The sequence below is a fragment of the Macaca thibetana genome, chromosome 7 (genome assembly GCF_024542745.1).
Source record: "Macaca thibetana thibetana isolate TM-01 chromosome 7, ASM2454274v1, whole genome shotgun sequence".
Taxonomy (NCBI): Eukaryota; Metazoa; Chordata; class Mammalia; order Primates; family Cercopithecidae; genus Macaca; species Macaca thibetana.
The window spans coordinates 111,762,383-111,780,964 of record NC_065584.1 but is presented as its reverse complement, the minus strand read 5'-3'; the positions used below and the strand labels follow the sequence as shown (position 1 = coordinate 111,780,964).

The window sequence follows — 18,582 nt, the reverse complement described above, 5'->3', positions numbered from 1 at the left end:
TAAACCAGCTCGCCCCTGTGAATGGTTTAGTTCAGCGGTTCCTAAACATTTTCAGTTCACAGCACCCTAATGTCTTAGTAATCTTATTCACAGGGCCCTGAGGCCACAAGAAATACCTCATAATTCTGTTTATGACCTTGTTGGGTCCAACTACCTTAATAAGTATTTATGTCCTAACAACTTAGTAGCTGGGTAAAAAATAATATGTACAAATTGAAAGAAAATAAATCATATTTTATTGTATTATTAAATAACCACAATACTTACTAATGGTATGTAGGTGCATCAGTTGGGCACTAGCAATATATAAAACCTTGGAATCAGATAGGACATATCACTTTTTCCCCCACAGCTATCACAGCAGTCACCAAAAACCAAGCTTTGCAAAGATATGACGTCATGGAAGGAAATTTAGCAACCTAATGTTAAAACCGATTTACCTGGCGCTAGCAGTTCCTGAGGTGTTTGACAGGCATCATTGTGTTTTCCTCAAGTACTTAAAAATATCCAGGCACTTCTGCGAGTCCCTTGAGGTGCCTGCCCCTCTGTCTGTTTATGCAGAGCAGTGTCCCTTTGCTGGTGGACAGGTTCAGGCAGTGCTTTTTCCTCTGCGTGATGATATTAGATATGCAGAAAGTCATGGATAGGAAGAGCCAAGGAAAAAAGGGGGAATAAAAATAGAATGAACAAAAAAAGGAGCTCAAGAAATGTATTTTTAATGCAGTACCCCAAAAATAAGCTCATATTTTACTATGTATTTGACAGCAGAATACAATTACAACTGACATCAATTATGTTCTCTATTAGACTTTTCTCTACCTTATACATTTAAGTGTAATCCCAAATGGGGAGAGAACCACTGCTTTTTAATATAGGTGCTTTCTCAATTTGAAAACTAGAATGGAAGTCATGTTCAGACGTGTAAAGAATTCTAAGAATGAGGTGGGGGTTAAACGATTGTTAGCAACCAAGAGGTTCCATTATTTTTTCCTTCAAGCATGTTGGTATGTGGAAAACGGAAAGCGTATTAAACCACTCACTTCAGTTAGTTAAACCCAACATATTAGATCAATTATTAATCCTCTTTCATCTTTCTAATATCAAGACACAAAGCAATTGTTAGTTATAATTTGTAATCAGTAGCATGTCGTTAGTGGGCTGTTAATTGATTGTATCTACCAGTGCTTGCGTAGATGGGTTCTGTTGTTGTTGTTTGAGTTTCATGTTAATTCAATAGGAGTGGTAACTTGGTTTTTGGTGAGGACGGAAAGATTTTACATCTCATTTCACTGATTCTGTTTTCTTCTGAACATTGGACTTCTATGTGCTTATTTAAAAAACTATGTGGCTACTGCCATCTGTTGGATGGAATGTGAGACCTGCTCAGACACGTGGCCCTTTAAACGCCCAGTGTCTGTCCCTTCTAACTTCACCACGTGTCTCCTCAAGGTAAGGTTCTGCCTTTGATCTACCTGCATGCATCCCAGCTTCCAGCCCCAGAACTGAGTTCATTTTGGGAACGTTTTCTGTGGTGGTGGGGCACTTTCTCTTCAGACATGTAAATGCTTTTTACTGAAGAGTGTGAGGTTGTTTAGCTTTCCAGTAAGACTTACAGCGTGAGGAGGCATGTCGAGGTGGGGACGGATGTGGCTGGGAGCATGTGTAGGAACAAGTATATTTTTAGCATGGGGTATAGAATCTACATTGGACTAATAGGCAGAGGAATCAAAGTTCAGCTGTAAATTGTGGTGCATATTGAGGCCAGTGATTTTATGTCTCTGAGCTGCCATTTCCTCAGCTGTAAGACAAGAGGACAGGACTAGGACTGAGAAAATCTTATGAGCTCAAGACCCACGCGGCTCCGTCTCTCTAAGGAGTCATATTCAAAGAACAGCAGACCTAACAGCAAATACGAATTTAAGAAGAAATGCCAGTCTGATTTAACTGAAAAGCACAGAGAAGAACCAATCTACAGATCACGGGAAACCCATTTGACCTGACTCCCTTTTCCCCCACTGCTTGGTTCTTATTTTTCTACTTTTCTCGGGCTGTGATTGTCAGCATCCTCCCTCCTCACCCCTCCTACTCTTTCTCTGCGGAGGGACTGCTTTCTCTCTCCACTCCTGTTCAGCTTTTTTCTTAGTCCTCCCCTCCTCCTCTAGCCCTCAGTCTCAGCTTTCTCTGTCCTTTGGCTGATTCTGCATCACAAAATTCCAAGAACCAGTCTTGGAGAAACTACCTGTTCTCTGAGATGGGAAACAGGTGAAGAAGCCGAACCAGGCAGAACACACTTCTTATTGGTCCAGGAGAAACACACACACACCCACACACACACACACACACACAGACACAGAGCCAAGCCCTTCTGACAGCAAGAGCCTTCAACACTGTGACTGATATGACTACAATGCCTATAGCTGAATTCACTGGTTAGGGGGTGCACGATGGAATTTTGTCCCTTGAATTGGGGATGTTTAAAGATCCAGGCTATTTCACTCCTTCCTCTTCCCTTGCTAAAGAATGACCGGGGTCATTATTGGACTCAGTTCTCATTTGTCTTCTTAAAATTTGATGTCTGCAAAACCTGGAGTTTATTTACTTCTCCCTTTCCTCCTTTCTTCATTTAGTCCATCATGCCATTTGTTAATACCAGATTAGAGAAGGGGAGCATGTCAAGGAATTCCTTTATGATTTATTCTCTGAGGATGAAGTCTTGGTTGAGTCTTCAGTGGACATGGTCAGGATGGATCCTGGGAGCGGGTGTGTATGTTCTGCGGTGTGTATGTTCTCCAGGGCAGTTATCCTGCTGGGGCTGGGCCAGCCCTCCTGCCCCAGCAGCCCCCATCTCTCTCTGCCCCACCCTGTCTCCTAGGTGAGGGGTGCCGGGATTGCTGTGTGGGGAGGGAATACGGCCAGCCTGCCTGGGCTCAAACCTTCAAGGAAATGAAAAATAATTTCTCCTTACAAGAGGTTAGAGGAACCTCCCCAGCCTCGTCTGCTGCTAGTTCTGTCAGTAGAGAGGCAGTTGAGAAGGCCCCAGGAGGCTGGGAGGAAAGGAAGTGTGCCCAGGCCCACCAAGGGGGAGGTCTACAGGAGAAAGGCCCTCTTTGTCATTGCTGCAGGGTAACAGCGAGTTTTGCAGTTGGTGATAATGATTCATTTCCTCAGTTGAGGTTTGGGAGGATTATAGCTGGAATTTGAAAAGTCGTTTCTATATCTGGCAACGAAGGAACTCTGAGTGATCACCATGTACTGTTTGGTGTTTTGCCATCATTGGTAATATCACTGTGGTAGGCAGCTTGGGCTGCTGTAACAGAACACTGTAGACTGGGGGGCTCACAAACAGCAGACATCCACTTCCCACAGTTCTGGAGGCTGGAAGGCCACGCCTGGGGGCCAGCTGGCTTGGGTTCCGGTGAGGACCGTCTCTGGCTGCAGGTGGTTGCCTTCTCATTGCATCCTCACGAGGCAGAAAGACAGTCAGAGAGCTGAGTCTCTGTCACAGGAGCACTCATCCCACTCATGAGATCTGCACCCTGATGACTTAATCACCTCCCCAAAGGCCCACCTTCTAAAACCATCACGTGGCGGATTAGGATTTGAACACATGAATTTCGTGGGAATGCAAACATTCAGTCAATAGCCATCACCAACAACACTGAAATGCAAATTGGAGGTGTCATATGAAAAAAGAAATGATCTAAATGAAGTTCCATGCTGTCATAATGGAGTTCTGCAGCCACCAATGTATGTCCTCTGGTTGAGTGTACAGGCGGTGTATGTATATGTGTAAGTGTATATATATCTTGTGATTGTTCTGAGCATTCATGATTTAAAGTACCTAATCAGCAATGAGCAGTGTTCACACTCCCGGCTGAGTAGAGCTAGCGTGTGTCTCTAAACACTGGCTGGTTGTGGAGGCAGAATGTTATCAGGATGCCCTGATAGATCAACAATGTCCTCTCCTGCTTTGCTTCAGGAAGGGGTGAACATTTGTTTACGGGTCTGACAGCATAAAAAGTGAACCTGCCGAGAATGGAGTCCAAGCACTCAAAGTCACTTTGCCTTCACTGGTGCTGAAGGATCCCCGTGGCTCATGGTCCACAGGCCAGAGAACTTATTGCTAGTGCAAATGCTGACCCAGTTCCTTCCACTGCGATGGACAGCTCCAGTTCCTAACTCAGCCCAGAGGAGCACAGCTCTTTTGTTTCTAGTATCTTCTAGTATAGAAGAGCTGTTGTTGAGGATAGGTCTGTGGAGGTGATCACCTCCCTTAGCTCCTGCACAGTAAGTGGATGCTGAGGCATTCTTGAACACCAGAGCATAAGGCACTGGGATGTGTCCCCAGGGCTGTGCTGCCCTTGAGTGCCTTCCTGGTCTGTAAAGTTGCATGGTGGGTAGGAAGAGACGGAGGTCTGGCGCCTGGCAGCATACCATGACTGGGTGGACCTGACTCTCCTGGCACCTTGGGGGTGCAGAGCCACCACTTCATTCTCACGCAGCTACACTATTATGGGGTATCTTTGAAGGACATAGGAGACAATCTGAAGCATTCAGGAACCCCAATGCCTTGAAAACACTATCATGGGATGAATTATAATGTAACATACTAATAATATTTAAAAGGCAAAAGGAGGTAAGGTTTTAAGAGATTCACTATGAACTTTGACTTCAAGTCTATGGAATCCTGTTTTAGCTCATACCTCATTGTAGATTTTTTAAAAACTGCAGTTCATTATGGTTTTTTCTATTAAAATTGCCTATAAGTTGACTGTGAGTTTATCAGAAGTCCGTCTTTTCCCATTTTGACAAGGTCTAGTGACAACTGGTAAGAACTTGGAAGTATAGTCAGCACCAGCTACTTTCAACTAACTACAGGTGGGTAACTCTGCATTGCTGTTGGTTGATACAGAAGCTGAGACATGAGTGATATTCACTGCATAACTGGCAATGCTGGCACTAATGGGACCCTTCCCACAGGTCATGCCCTCTGTTGAGTGCACTGTGTAGAGGATCACATTTATTCCCCAGTGCAACTCATGGGACAGGGATTATCATCCTTATATTTAGGGAGGAAATTGAGACTCGAGAGAGGCTCAGGTAGCAGAACCAGGCTTGGATCCAGAGACTCTGACCCCAAAGCTGTGACTTATGGTGGGGAGCTCTGCTTCTTCCCAGAGGTTCTAGTGAGCAGCCTGGGGTGTGATTTCCTCCTATGGCGACTGAGAGCTCCTACTTTATGGCATCAAATCAGGGAGGGACTCCAGCTTGATCTGGCAGCTGCAGCTGTAGACATTGTCCCTGCCCTTGTGAAACATAAAGACTTGTTAGTCTAATGGTAGAGATACGACATCAGTGTAACGTAATAGATACTAATCAGTTGCTGTTATTCCAAACACAACATTGCTTTATTATACTCTATGTAGTCGCTTTTTCTGTATGTCTATAAATCAAATACATTTTCCTGCATCCTGAGAGGTAACAGCCTAGATAAATACTTTATTTATTTAAAATCTGTCCACCTGTTCATCCGTCCAACACATATTTGGTGATTTTGATTAAATTCCAGGTGCCTTTGCTAAGAATGGAAGGACATACAAAGATGTGAAAATCCAGGCACAGCCTCTTCCTGCAAGGTGGCTCAGTCTAGCAGGCGGAGACCCTCTGTGTAAAGAACTCTGACGTAAGTGCGGTGGAAGCGTAAGGGTTTAGCAGAGAATGTGCTCTCACTGCGGGGCGGTCACAGAAGTATTGATGAGTGAGCAGGACTTGGAAAGGGCAGATGGGTTGGTAGAAAGGACACTGCAGATGAGCAAAGGGACACTCCTGGGGAGTCTTGAGTGTGGGGGGGGACTTAGGGATGTTCATGGAGGGGAAGAGCTGGGCAAGGCTGAAGAGTAGGGCAGGGCAGGGCATGGAGGGCTCGGCCCCTGGCTTGGCGGCTGGGACTGAATTCAGTAGGCAGTGGGGTCATCGAAGCTTTGAGAGCTGGGGAAAGCTATGACATGGGTTTGGTGGGAAACGCATGTTACTTAAAGTCAGGCAGATCCTGGTTGGAGTCCTGGCTCCAACTTTTCAGCTGTGTCTGCTTGGTCTGTTGCTCTCAGCCTGAGTTCCCACATCAGTCACCTGAAGGAAACGGGCCTGCTTTGCGCTCTCGTTTAGAGGTCTTGTTCAATCGTGTGTGTAGAGTGTGCCCATGGGGCCTGGCCAGGGAGTTCTCCGAGGCACCTGAGGCTGAACCAGGGGTGGCCGTAGAAATGATATGAAAAGAGGGACAGGTCTCAGAGACAAGGAAGAATGACTAGAACTAGGAACCTGACAGGAGGTGTCCTTGTCCGGTGAGGGGGCTGCAGAGTGAGATGTGACCATTCTGGGCTGCCTTCCCCGCAGTTCCCGGCCCAGGCATGTAGTCGCTGTGGGGTCCTGAGCCCGGGACAGCCCTTCTTTGGAGTCAGGCTTTTCTTTGGGCTATTCCTTTCAAGCGACAGCAGAACCTAGTAGTCTCCGCTTTCATACAAGGTTCTGACATCTGATGCCAGATTTACAACCTGAGGTGGCCAAAGACTTTTGGTTTTTCCTGAGGCTTAAATCAATGGTGTTGCTTGGCTTTCTCCCATGCAGCCAGGTTGGCCAACAAAACTACCCGCTGTTCTGCTTTGAATGCAAGACATGCTGCTGCGTGGCTCTAGATATTTACCTTATCCCGGAGCTGAGCTTCGTCTCTGTGGCGTGCAGGTGGAGCGGGCCCGGGAAAGACAGTCCTCTGGCACGCTTTCCACGTTTGGATGGCAGCCCCAGCTTCAGCTTCAAACACTTTTATCCCTGATGGCATTGTTTACAAACATGCTGGAAAAACATAATTAGGGAACAAAATTATCTCCCGATTGCTGAACTGTGATGAGATTGATGCTTTTAAGCACTTCCCCTAGGGAAGCCAGGCAGGAATCTTCCAAGGGGAAAATGTATCATAAGAGAAGACTATTAAAAGTTAAAACTGGGCTAATGAAACCGATACAGGGAGAATCGTTTTAATTATCGATGCACTGTCTTAATTAAATTGCATGATTTCCCAGAATAACACATCCATCATCATCGAGTATGCGGACATGACCTGATTCTGGGGTCTCACAAGGGGCCTTTGGGTGTCTCTGAGAGGACGGTGATGAAAGACTCAATGAAGTTCGTGCTTCTGAACCCTGAATCCACTTCAAGGTGCCATGTCAGTGCTGTGCGTGTTCACCAGCAGATGTCACTGTTTACATATAAAATGCAAACAGCCCCCAAAGTTGTTTTTTTTTTTTTTTTTTTTTTTTTTACCCACCTTTATTCTAAAGCAAGACAAGCTTGTCCATGTTTTTTTCATAAAGCCTTATTCATCATGTGGTCATTTTTGTTCTGGGAAATAATGATATTGTTTATCTGTTTAAATAGCTGTACATGTAAAGGGAACTGGTTTATGAGAGACACTCATTTCACATACTAAGCTATCCAATCACATCTCACTTAAAAGATAATTGTTGAATACTTACAATTTGGCCGAAACCAGCTTCCCATGACAAAAGGTGTCCAAAAACAGCTAAAGAGCTGTGCTTCTTTAGGGGTCTTAAAACCTCTTTTGAGAGATGACAAATAATAAAGCAGCTTAGAATGTTGGAAGTTCTAAAACTAAAACTGAGTGTCATAGTGTTGCAGGGAGGTAAAGGCCTGTGGGGGCCGGAGCAGATGGAAGGCTTTGGAGAAGGAAGCCCCGAGATAACGAGGGTGAATTCATCTGGTTGGGAGCGGAAAGGTACTGTGGGTTTTGGGGTTTTTTTGTTTTGCTTTTTATGTTTTGGGGTTCCTTTGCTGAGAGAATAAAGGGCAATTATGTTTGGAGGATCTATTCGATGGACTCATGAAAAGCAAAATGGAGGGGGCTGATGTTATTACAAAATCCAGCTGTGAGAACAGGAACTCCTGCACTGGTAACTAGAAATAAATGCAGATTGGGAGGCATAAGGAAGGAAGACAGGACCGCCGTGCCAGCTTATTGACAGGTATAGTCACTATGTCTTTTTGTCTTCTCAGTCCAAAATCAAGATACAAGCATGGACACATGGTCAGACACTAAAACAGAAGGTTTGAAAGCAGGGCTGTTTGCAGAAACTCCAGGACATATGGATGCTGCATATATGCAGAGGAGAGAGTGACTTGAATCTCATGAACCTGTGGGGCAACAATGGTGCTGCCACTGAGGGAAATGGAAAACCTGGGCAGGAAGGTTGGCTTGCACAGAAAGATGTTTCTAGTCTGATCCATGTTGTTGAAGCTGATTGTGGGCCACGGCATGATTGGCAAGGCTGGAAGCTATTCAGGAGCCACTGACCTAGAAGTGGAAACGACGATAGGGAGGCGAGAGAGAAGGGCCAGGGTGTAGCCATCACGGTTTGTGTCTTAAGAAGCCAGCTCATTTTATTAAATTGCATACATCAGTCAGTAACACCCAGGAAAGAAGAGAACTGGAAACCTCCGCCTGGTATGGTGTACTCTTAAGCATGCAAGTTTCCGCTGACTCTGCACCCTCTCTGCCTTCACATCGTGGGAATTCGTGACCGGACCCTTCAGCCTGCACGCCTCCACCTATCCTAGGGTTTCATCATCGTTACTCGGGACTCTCAAACATCTGTCCATCAATCAATGAGCTGCCCATCATACTTGCTCACCCCTTCCAGTCTCTGGGAAAGCAACCTGTTATCCAACGTGGAAGGTCTTGTTCTTGATAAGGTTCACTTTTCGAATTCTATGAGGGAGGGAGGGAAACGTGGCTGGAAGTTCAAAGCAGCCACAGCCATTTCCAAAACACATTCTCCTTCATTTTCCACTGACTCACTGTCGGATCTTGACAAACTCCTAACTAGAGCTGTGCCTTTGTTTGCTCAACTGTAGAATGGAAAAAAATGACGCATTCTATATTCAGATTGTGTGTCTGTCTGATGCATGTCAAGCCCAGTGGGGGCACACCCTTAGTAATGAGACATGTTAGCACCAATTATGTGCTTTTCACATTGGGCAGGTGTCAGGAGAGGCCTGGGGTCATAGGACCAGACTGCAAACAACACAATCCCAGAATAAATCCTACTAATTTGGCATAATTGATGAAAATGAAGATCAGATATTCGACCAGAGATGAGAAATTCATGGGCATGAATGCTGCAGCTCTGATTACTTTGCATATGAATGTGTGGTAAGAGGCAACATTTCTTTTGTTTAAAACCCTGTGCACTTAATTCACATTCAGAGAAAGGTTGTGGAATCATTCAGGCTCGTTGCAAACAAGGAACCAGGAAGCCAACAAGGCCAATGTTGTTGTGAGAATGTTGAGCTATTAATCATAAAATAGCAAAACAGGGTGATTTTATTTATAGCAAACTGTCGCTACGCAGATAATAAAGACCCCTTTCAGAGCTTGCATTTATATATATATATTTCTTTTTTTTTCCCCCACAGAAAAGTGCAGGCTTGTGCAATGATTTTTCAGATGAAATGAAAGCAGGATGAGGATGTGAGCCCTGAGTACTTGTGACTTTTAGACCAAAGTCCTTGGCATCAGCCAGCACTGCAGGATGGAGCAGGTGAGGTTCAGCAACCCTGTGAAGGGAGGCTAGGGTATTACTGGCACCCTTTAAAAGCAGACTGAGTGCATAAACTCTCACTAGACTGCAAGTGAGTGAGCAGCCCCGGGAAAGCCCAGATGAGCTATTGTGCCTTCCTCGGCTTCCCCACCTTCTGTTGTGCTAGGAAGGGCTGGGGAGCCTGTCTGTGGCAGTCGGACATCCCTTCCCTGGCCCCTCTAGAGATGGATGCTACCTCCTTTTAGGAAGTGTGTGGGAGGGGACCGATTTGCAAAGGTTCGCTTGTGCTCAGTCCCTGCTAGGATGATCAAGCTCTTTTCAAAACTCAGGGGTTGGGCTTTTGCGGTTTCTGCATAGAACAGGCACTTAAATATCTGTGGAATTTATGAACGACTTCATGCATGCATTTGGTCCTGTATTCTGGTCCAAATAGAAGATACGGTAGGTAGACAAATACCACCTCCTACGGTAGGTAGACAAATACCACCTCCTATGGTAGGGAGACAAATACCACCTCCCCCCACAAAGACGTTTCTGTCCCAATCCCTGGAACCTGTGCATGCTAGTTGATTTGGAAAAAGGGTCTTCACAGATGTGATTAAGTCAAGGGTCTTGAGATGGGAAGATCATGCTGCATTATCTGGTAGACCCTAAAGACAATCGCATGTATCCCTGTAAGAAAGAAACAGATATTTAACTACCTACAGAAGAGGAGAAGGTGATGTAAAGGTAGAGGCAGAGTGCTACAGACGGAATGTTTGTGCCCCCCTGCCCCCCCCAACACACACAAGTTCATATATTGAAACCTAACCCTAATGTGATGGTTTTAGGAGGTGGGGCTTTTGGGAAGTGGGAAGTGATTAGGTTATGAGGGCAGGGTCCTCATGAATGGGACGAGTGCCTTTTTCAAGAGGCCCCAGAGAGCTCCCTTGCCCTTCCACCGTGTGAGGATGACCATCTACGAACCAGGAAACAGGCCCTCACCAGAGACTGAATCTACTGGCGTTTTTGATCTAACATTTCCCAGCCTCCAGAACTGTGAGAAATAAATTTCTGTTGTTTATTAGCTACTCAGTCTGTGGTATTTTCTTATAGCAGCCCAAACGCACTAAGACACAGAGATTTGCAAAGGTTCAGCCTTTGCAAATCGTGGTGCAGCCAAGAGCCACAATTGCCAAAGCTGCCAGCCACTGGAAGAGCTAAGGCCTGGATTCTCCCCTCTGGAGGGAGTATGGCCTGTGGACACCTTGGTTTCAACCCAGCGAAGTTGATTGTATACTTCTGGCCTCCAGAACTTTGAAGAATAGATTTTGGTGTTGTAAGGCACCAATGTGTGGTAGTTTGTAGAGCAACCACAGGAAACAAATACAGAAAAAACCATCTCCTCTTGAACCAAACTCCAAATAACCAAATTCCACTTTGAACTAACCAAATTCAAATTTCAGAATAAGGAGCAGGAGACATTTTTGTCCCACACAGGTATTACTGGGGTGATGTTATGAAGGTGGTGGGAATTTTTTTAAATAGTTTTAAAAATTATGAAAGTAGGAGACCATCCTGGCTAACACGGTGAAACCCTGTCTCTACTAAAAAATACAAAAAACTAGCCAGGCGTGGTGGCGGCGCCTGTAGTCCTAGCTACTCGGGAGCCTGAGGCAGGAGAATGGCGTGAACCCGGGAGGCGGAGCTTACATTGAGCCGAGATCGCGCCACTGCACTCCAGCCTGGGCGACAGAGCGAGACTCTGTCTCAAAAAAAAAAAAAAAAAAAAATTATGAAGGTAAAACCCAGTCACGGCAGAACAAAGAAGCCAAAGAGTATATGGCAAAGTCTAAAATTCAGTGTGCCCTCCACTCCTGATTCCCAAAGGTCAGTCCTCTGTTTCTGTGTACTCTTCTTTCAATTATGATGAATACAAATATACTTATAGCTCCTTATTTTTATACAAACTGAATCATTTATTCACACCACACAGTTCATGTTTTGTTCACTTAAAAGTGTATTTTGGGAGATCTTTCTATATTTGTATATAGGTAATTCCTCATTATTTTTCAACAATTGTATGGACATATCATAATTTAATCAGTCTAAACTGATTGCTTATCAAGGAAAATGAGATATAATTTTCCTTTGACAAGGACACTATGCCTTTAAACTGCACTTATAAGATGATAAAATACTTTTATTTCCCTAAGTCACGGCAAACTACTGTCATTGCTCTTAAAAGGCAGCATGATTCATGAGGAGGTTTGGGTTCTGCCCAGGAACGCTAAGATAGTGGGAGAAGTCTGGGATCTTCTCAGTGGTAATATTCATCTGTGTCAAATGCAAACTATTGGGCACAGCCCAGGACCAGAGAAGGTTCTGAAACATGCTGGCTGAACGAAGAAATCAAACAACACACTGCTATTGTGTTTATCTGGGCCCTTACTCGAGGTCTCAGTGCTAGTAAGTGGCTGATCCAGGACGTTGACCCTGGCCAGCTGACACCCAAGACCGTCCACACTCTTAGCTAATCAAGGCAAATACTTTGGCTATCCATGGCTGCATTGCAAGCTACTCCCAAACTCAGCAGCTTAATACAACAGCAATCATTTATTTGCTCATGATTCTGCCATTTGGGCAGTGCTTGGTGAAAACCACTCATCTTCACTCCAGCTAGTATCTGCCTGCACTGGAATGTCCAAGAAGGATCATTTTACTCACGAACCTGGTGCTTCTGCTGGGTGGCTGGTACACAGGGGCTGATCCGGCATTTCAGTCTCCATGTGGCCTCCCTGTGAGACCAACATGGGCTTTCTTACAGTATGGTGGTCTTAGGTATTGGCCTTCTTACATAGCAGCTGACTTCTCCCGGAGCATACAAGCAGAAGCTGCATTATTTCTTACTTTCCAAACCTGGAAATTTAAGGACATCACTTCTGCTGCCTTGATTGGTGAAAGCAATCACAAGGTCAGGTCCGATTCAAGGGGAGAGGAAACAAACACCTCTGCCTCTTGTGGAGGGAGGGTCAAGGCCATTGCGAACGAGCCTGGGGGATGGGAGATACCGTTGTGGAAATCTTTGGAAACACACTCCACTACCGACAATTAAACATGCACATTAGAAAGCGACTGTAGGAGAAGAAAGAAGAGTCGCCAAGGGGATGGAGTTTGTAAGACTGACAGATTACTTCCAGCTTGCAGGATGAAAGCCAGAGATCATGGAGGACCTGCTTGAATTGGCATTGGTGGGTAGGTAGAAGCAGACATTTGCATGTGAGAAGAAAGTAGCTTCAGGAGCACAGTGTAAGCAAAGGCCCAAGGTGGGAGGGTGGGGGGTGTGTGTGTGTGTTTTCACCAAAAGATCTAGCAAGAAGAGGGTTGAAGAGCTGTGGGGTGATCTATTTCTAAATGAAAGATCGTACATAGTGCAGAGGTGGCTGGTGCTACTGGCTTTCTTTGGTTCCTAGGGTACTGCAAATAGGGTGGAGATGAAGACAAGTTCTCACCCTCTGGCTACACTGGCACGTGGGAACAGCCTTCTCTTGGAGGACGGTTGCCAGACAGAGGTATGTGGGCACCTACGCATTGCCATGGACCTCAAGATGAGAGTGGAGTGGGCCATTCTCACTGCTCCCACCCTGGAGCTGAGCCCCCTCCTGAGCCCTTGTTGCCGCGCCTGTGAGGCGGGCACAGCTGCGAATGGCAGCCACGAGGTAATTGTGGGAAGAGTATGCTAATCAGCAGATGCCTGCGATTAACTTGCCTTTCCTGTTGCCTGTCAAACCCAAGCTGCCTTTGTTGGAAAAGATAATTAAATTGGAATCAGATGTCTGCAGTACATATTTTATTCAGAGCCTTAGATGACAATAGAGGAAGTTGACTTGCCGTCCACCTTCAGATTCCCACCTTCGTCCACGCTCAGGGCCTGAGCTTGGCGTCTACTCTGTGAGCTTCTTGTTGAACAATCAAGGGGCACCACTGGGTGCTTATGAGCTTATTAATGCTAGGATGTTGTCAAAATGCATCTTTGTTCCTGTGAGAGTGGATGAAACCTGTCTTGGAAAGTGTGGAATCCAGATCGACTGGGTACTCTAGCCAGCGTCGTCCCTGTGCGCTCCCCTCATGCACCCTGTTTGCCTCCTGTGTGATCCGAGGGGACCAAGGGCTCTGCTCCCCTCCCTCACTGAGGCTGTCCCCACGTGCCATCATGGTGCTCGAGCTCAGGGCCTGCACATGCTTTTCTGCCTCTTGTGGACGGCTCTGCCCTGCTCCGGCAGGTGACAGTCATGACGGTGACTTTGGCTCAGTGAATGCCCAGGAAGCTCGTTAGATTTCTTTTCTTCGTGTGATGCATTAGCTCTGATACATCTTATAGGATGGGAAAGTGAAGAGTGCTTAGGGGGCGAGAGGTTCTTTCTTTTGAGTACAAATGGTAGTTTTCATTAAGGACTTTATATGAGGAAAAGATTTGTAAGGAGAAACCAGTATGCCCTGTCCCACCTTCTTCCTCATACTCTAAGCCTCCCGTCATCCTCATAGTATCGTTGCTCTCCCTCCATGTCTGGGACCCTGGAAGGATGAGTAACTGGCCTAGCCTCTTGTTTGTTAGCAATGGAGAAAGGAAGCCAGAGAGTGAAACATGTGTGGGAGACCCGACCTAGGAGACACAGGACCAAGACATGGCTCCTTGTAATTAGTTATATCAAACTGCAAATCTTCTGCACAGCAAGGGAGACAACAGAGTGTAAAGGCAACCTGAAGAATAGAAGAAAATATTTGCAAACCATATACCTGACAAGCAGTTAATTTCCAAAATATCTAAGCAACTCCCAAGACTCAATAGCAAGAAAACAAATCATCTGGTTAAAATATGGGCATAGGACTTAAATAGCCATTTCTTAGTTTTGCCTCTCTCCACAGAGACTTTCTAAAAAAACTCAAAAAACAATAACAAAAAAACCCTTAGGGGAGGTGAATCTGCTGAAAAAGCAGGGAAACCTGGCCAGAAGCTGCCTTGGGGTGACATAGGGAGCTGTGATGTCCGGCTGGCCTGGGACAGCACATGTGTGCACTGTGACACAGGGAAACTTCAGGAGGAGGGCCTGGGAGATGGCGCTCAGCACGGGGAGGGAGTTGTGCCTGAGGATGGTCTGGATAGGGCAGTTTGCCTGTGAGTGGGGAGGGTGATGGGAGTCACTGGTTTGCTACAGGTTACACGTTCTGCCTGTGAGGTCATGCAGGAGGGTGGAGAGCCATCCACGACCTGCCAGTCAATGGGAAAAATACTGTCTCGGTAGTACTTTTGAATTGTTTGAATACTTGCTTAAGGTGAGCAAGGACCTTAACCTTAACCAAACTTTGGCGAGGCTCCTCTGAGCACGCTGCACCCCCACTTTTATTTATTTATTTTTTTGAATGAACCTTATCCTTGGTCCTATCTTTGATCTGCCTAGCCCAGTGCTGACCAGAAATCCTGTGGTCAGTTTAACCAGAGTCCCTGTACCCTTGATGCCTAACTAAGTTTCTGGTATGAATTTTCCATCTGCTCCTTCCCTCTGTTCATTGTCCCCACCTGTCCCTGCTGTACGCAGAGTCGCTGAGTTCAAGCTCTCTCCCATTGACAATAGACTTAAATGAAGTCTTCCTTGCTATTTTAACAAGTGTCAGAATAACTTCTCTTTTACATGGCCTAGGGCCTAACACGCCAGAAGCCCCACTGGTGTAATTCCATGCTCCCTGCAACCGCATTTGTCCGTTTCCCCTCTGCCCCCACACTTGCTCACCTCCAGGTGCAGTTGGAAGCCATGCTCCATTAAGTGGAGAAAGATTTGACCAGAACCTGAGTAGGGAAGATCTCTGTGTGCCTTTTTTTCCATCTTAGAGGCATCCGATTGTAACACAAGCTGGAAGGTTTTTATGGGGTGATTTCTTCTTCCTTGAACATGGTTCACTCTTCAATATCAAGCTCTGTGCGATCTCTTGAAATAATTAAAATAGAGTGGATGGTTAGGTGATGTTGCTGCCTGCCAACCTTCTGAATGAGGACCTGGCATTCAGAAACCAGCTCAAATGTGTCACTCTTGGTATTTTTTCGTTGAAATTCACCAACACTGTCTGAGTCCACCCTTCACATTTAATGTATTAAGACCCTATACATTGTAAGACACAATGAGTTATTGGATTAGAAATTGGGAACACATCACTTTGACTTGTAAGGACTCATGTCATACCCCAAATGGATGAGTTGACTCTCAGGGATTGTAATTAATGGGCTTCCTACCAACGGTACCTGCTAATGGACAAAGGGTCATTCAGCACAGACAAGAACTTTGTCCCAAGTATGTGTTTTATAAGGTAGTGGCTGAACGTCAAGTCAGAGGTAGGAAAATATTCTCTAATTTTCTATTCTGAAATTGATTTCCAGCATGAGAATGGCACACAGTACATACAGCATTCCCCTGCCACTGAACGCTCATGCCCAGCTGCATTTAGGTTCTGAGGGAGGCCTACTTTGAGGTTCAGGATGTGTAACAGCCCAATGTTGGAGTTACTGTTACTGTTAAAAAGTGAATCCAGCCCCAGCTTCCTGGAGACAGTTTGAGTTTATACCTTTGTCCCAGCGTTTTTATTGATAGTGCCTTGTTCACCCTCAAAGATACTCAGTTTTGGCTGATTTTTAGATCATAAGGCCACCCTAGTTCTAGCATGTTGATGAAGATGTGGTTTACTTCATTGTACAGAGTCCTTTTCATGAGGACTTTTCTCATTTTTCTTAATCCTCAAGACCAAGGATGTTTGTACCACTTCTTATTAACAATTTTGTCATTATGTTGGAGACAAAGATCACATAACAGATCACAGTTCTGTTTTAACATGGAGTTTATGGGAAACTCAGAACTATCTCTAGTAATGCTACAGGTCTACCCTCTATAAATTCTTGTTTGTTTGTTTGTTTTTGAGATGGAGTTTCACTCTCGTTGCCCAGGCTGGAGTGCAATGGCACGATCTCAGCTCACCACAACCTCTGCCTCCCAGGTTCAAGCGATTCTCCTGCCTCAGTCTCCCGGAGTAGCTGGGATTACAGGCATGCGCCACCATGCCCGGCTAATTTTGTATTTTTGGTAGAGTCTGGGTTTCTCCATGTTGGTTAGCCTGGTCTCAAACTCCCGACCTCAGGTGATCCACCCACCTCGGCCTCCCTATAGTGCTGGGATTACAGGCGTGGGCCACCACGTCCGGCTCCCTCTATGCATTTTTATATGATCTCAGTCTATTTGCTCCCAATTCTTGACTTTTTGCTTATAGCATTGTTCTTAATTTTTCAGACTCCTTTGAATCAATTCTGGACAAGACAATTATAAAACAATTATAAAGGCTAAATTTAACATTCATAGGCAAAAATGAACCTTAGCCTAAGTCTTGTACATTATCTAAAAACAAATTCAAAATGGAGCATAGACACAAATCTACACAACTTTTTTTATAACAGGGGAAAATGTTTGCAATTTAAGACTAGGCAAGAGTTCTTAGACTAGACACCAAAAGCAAGATCTATTTTTAAAAAATTTGTAAACTGGGCTTTATTAAATTTGAAAACTTTTTCTTTTCTACAACACACTCTTTGAAGAAAATGGAAAAACAAGCTACAGACCTGAAGAAAACATTTTCACACCACATATCTGACAAAGGACTCCTATGTAAAATATATAAAGAACTCTGAACTCAACAGAAAACAACAAGAATTGAATATGAAAATGGGAAAGAGACAAACATTTCATCGGGGAGTATATTCAAATGGCAAACAGCCTATGAAAGGTGTTCAGCATCGTTAGCCATTAGGAAAATGCAAACTAAAACCACAGTGAAATATTGCCACACACTTAACAGAAGGGCTGTTAGAAAGAAGGAAAGTGCCGAATGCTGGTAAGGATGGCAGGAGGCAGCAACTGGATCTCTTACGTTTAGCTGATGGTGACGTGAAATAGCACAGCCTCTAAAGAAAACATTTGGGCAGTTTCTTCAAAAACCAAACCTGTAGCTACCATGACACTCAGCAATTACACTCCTGAGCATTTACGCATGTGGAATGAAAACATGTTCTATATAAAAACCTGTGCCCCAATGTTTACAGCAGCTTTATTTGTAGCAGTCAAATAAAATGAAACAGCTCAGATGTCCTTCAACAGGTGAACGGTTCAACAAACTGGTACATCCCTGCCATGGAATGCTACTCTGCAGTAAGAAAGAATAAGCTATTGCTATGCTGAAAAGCCTATAGCTGAATCTCTAGAAAAGTATGCAGCGCAAGAAAGGCCAATCCCAAAAGGATACATATCATATGTTATATATGTATAATATTCTTGAAAAAGTACAGAAATTGCGACGACATGAGTATTTGCCAGGAGTTAAGGAGAGGTATAGGTGAGGGGAAAGTGTTGGTTGCAGGTAAAAGTCACCATGAAGGAACCTTGTGGTGACAGAAATATTCTGTATCTTGGCCGTATTGATGCCAGTATTCTGGTCAGGATATTGCACTGTAGTTTTGAGGAACTGTCATGCTTTGCTTCACAGCAGCAGCACTATTTTTCACTCTCACTAGCAGTGCACAAATGTCCCAATATCTCCGCATCCTCACCAACATCTGTCTTTGTTTGTTGTGATAACTGGCATCCTAATGGGTATGAAGTGGTTGTAGTGTAGCTTTGCAAAATGCTACTACCATTGTGGGGCACTGGGGAAGTGGTACACAGGATCTCTCTGTATTACTTCTTAACAAGTTCATGTGAGTTTACAACGATCTCAAAATCAGAAATTAATAAAAAAGTGATATGCTTATTGCCAAAATTAGACAGTCATGAAAACTGTAAAGATGAAAATAAAAATCACCCTTCATCCCACTACTAAGAGGAGGCAGCATTTGGTGGCTTTGGAGGTAAAAATCTTTGGTGTCATTTTTTAACCTCACCATGGTTTAACTTTGTTG

At 44.8% G+C, this 18,582-nt stretch overlaps 2 long non-coding RNA genes across 4 annotated transcripts in view; one reads left to right on the top strand and one right to left on the bottom strand.

The window, feature by feature from the left end:
- Window positions 1-278: 278 nt before the first annotated feature.
- LOC126958096 (uncharacterized) overlaps window positions 279-18,582 on the bottom strand; it is a 68,251-nt gene continuing 49,947 nt past the window's right edge. Inside the window, exons 2-4 of the long non-coding RNA XR_007727086.1 lie at window positions 15,383-15,577; window positions 6,701-6,849; window positions 279-608 (exon numbers count right to left, since the gene is read on the bottom strand). This is a non-coding gene — a long non-coding RNA (uncharacterized LOC126958096). The remainder of the gene's footprint in view (window positions 609-6,700; window positions 6,850-15,382; window positions 15,578-18,582) is intronic.
- LOC126958093 (uncharacterized) lies at window positions 4,719-12,467 on the top strand. Of its 3 annotated transcripts, none has more exons than XR_007727081.1 (4): window positions 4,719-5,683; window positions 7,077-7,215; window positions 7,696-9,226; window positions 9,490-12,467. It is a non-coding gene; the product is annotated as an uncharacterized LOC126958093 (long non-coding RNA). The 3 variants fall into 3 exon arrangements; XR_007727080.1 differs by having other exon boundaries at window positions 7,077-8,766; window positions 9,056-9,226; XR_007727079.1 differs by having other exon boundaries at window positions 7,077-9,226.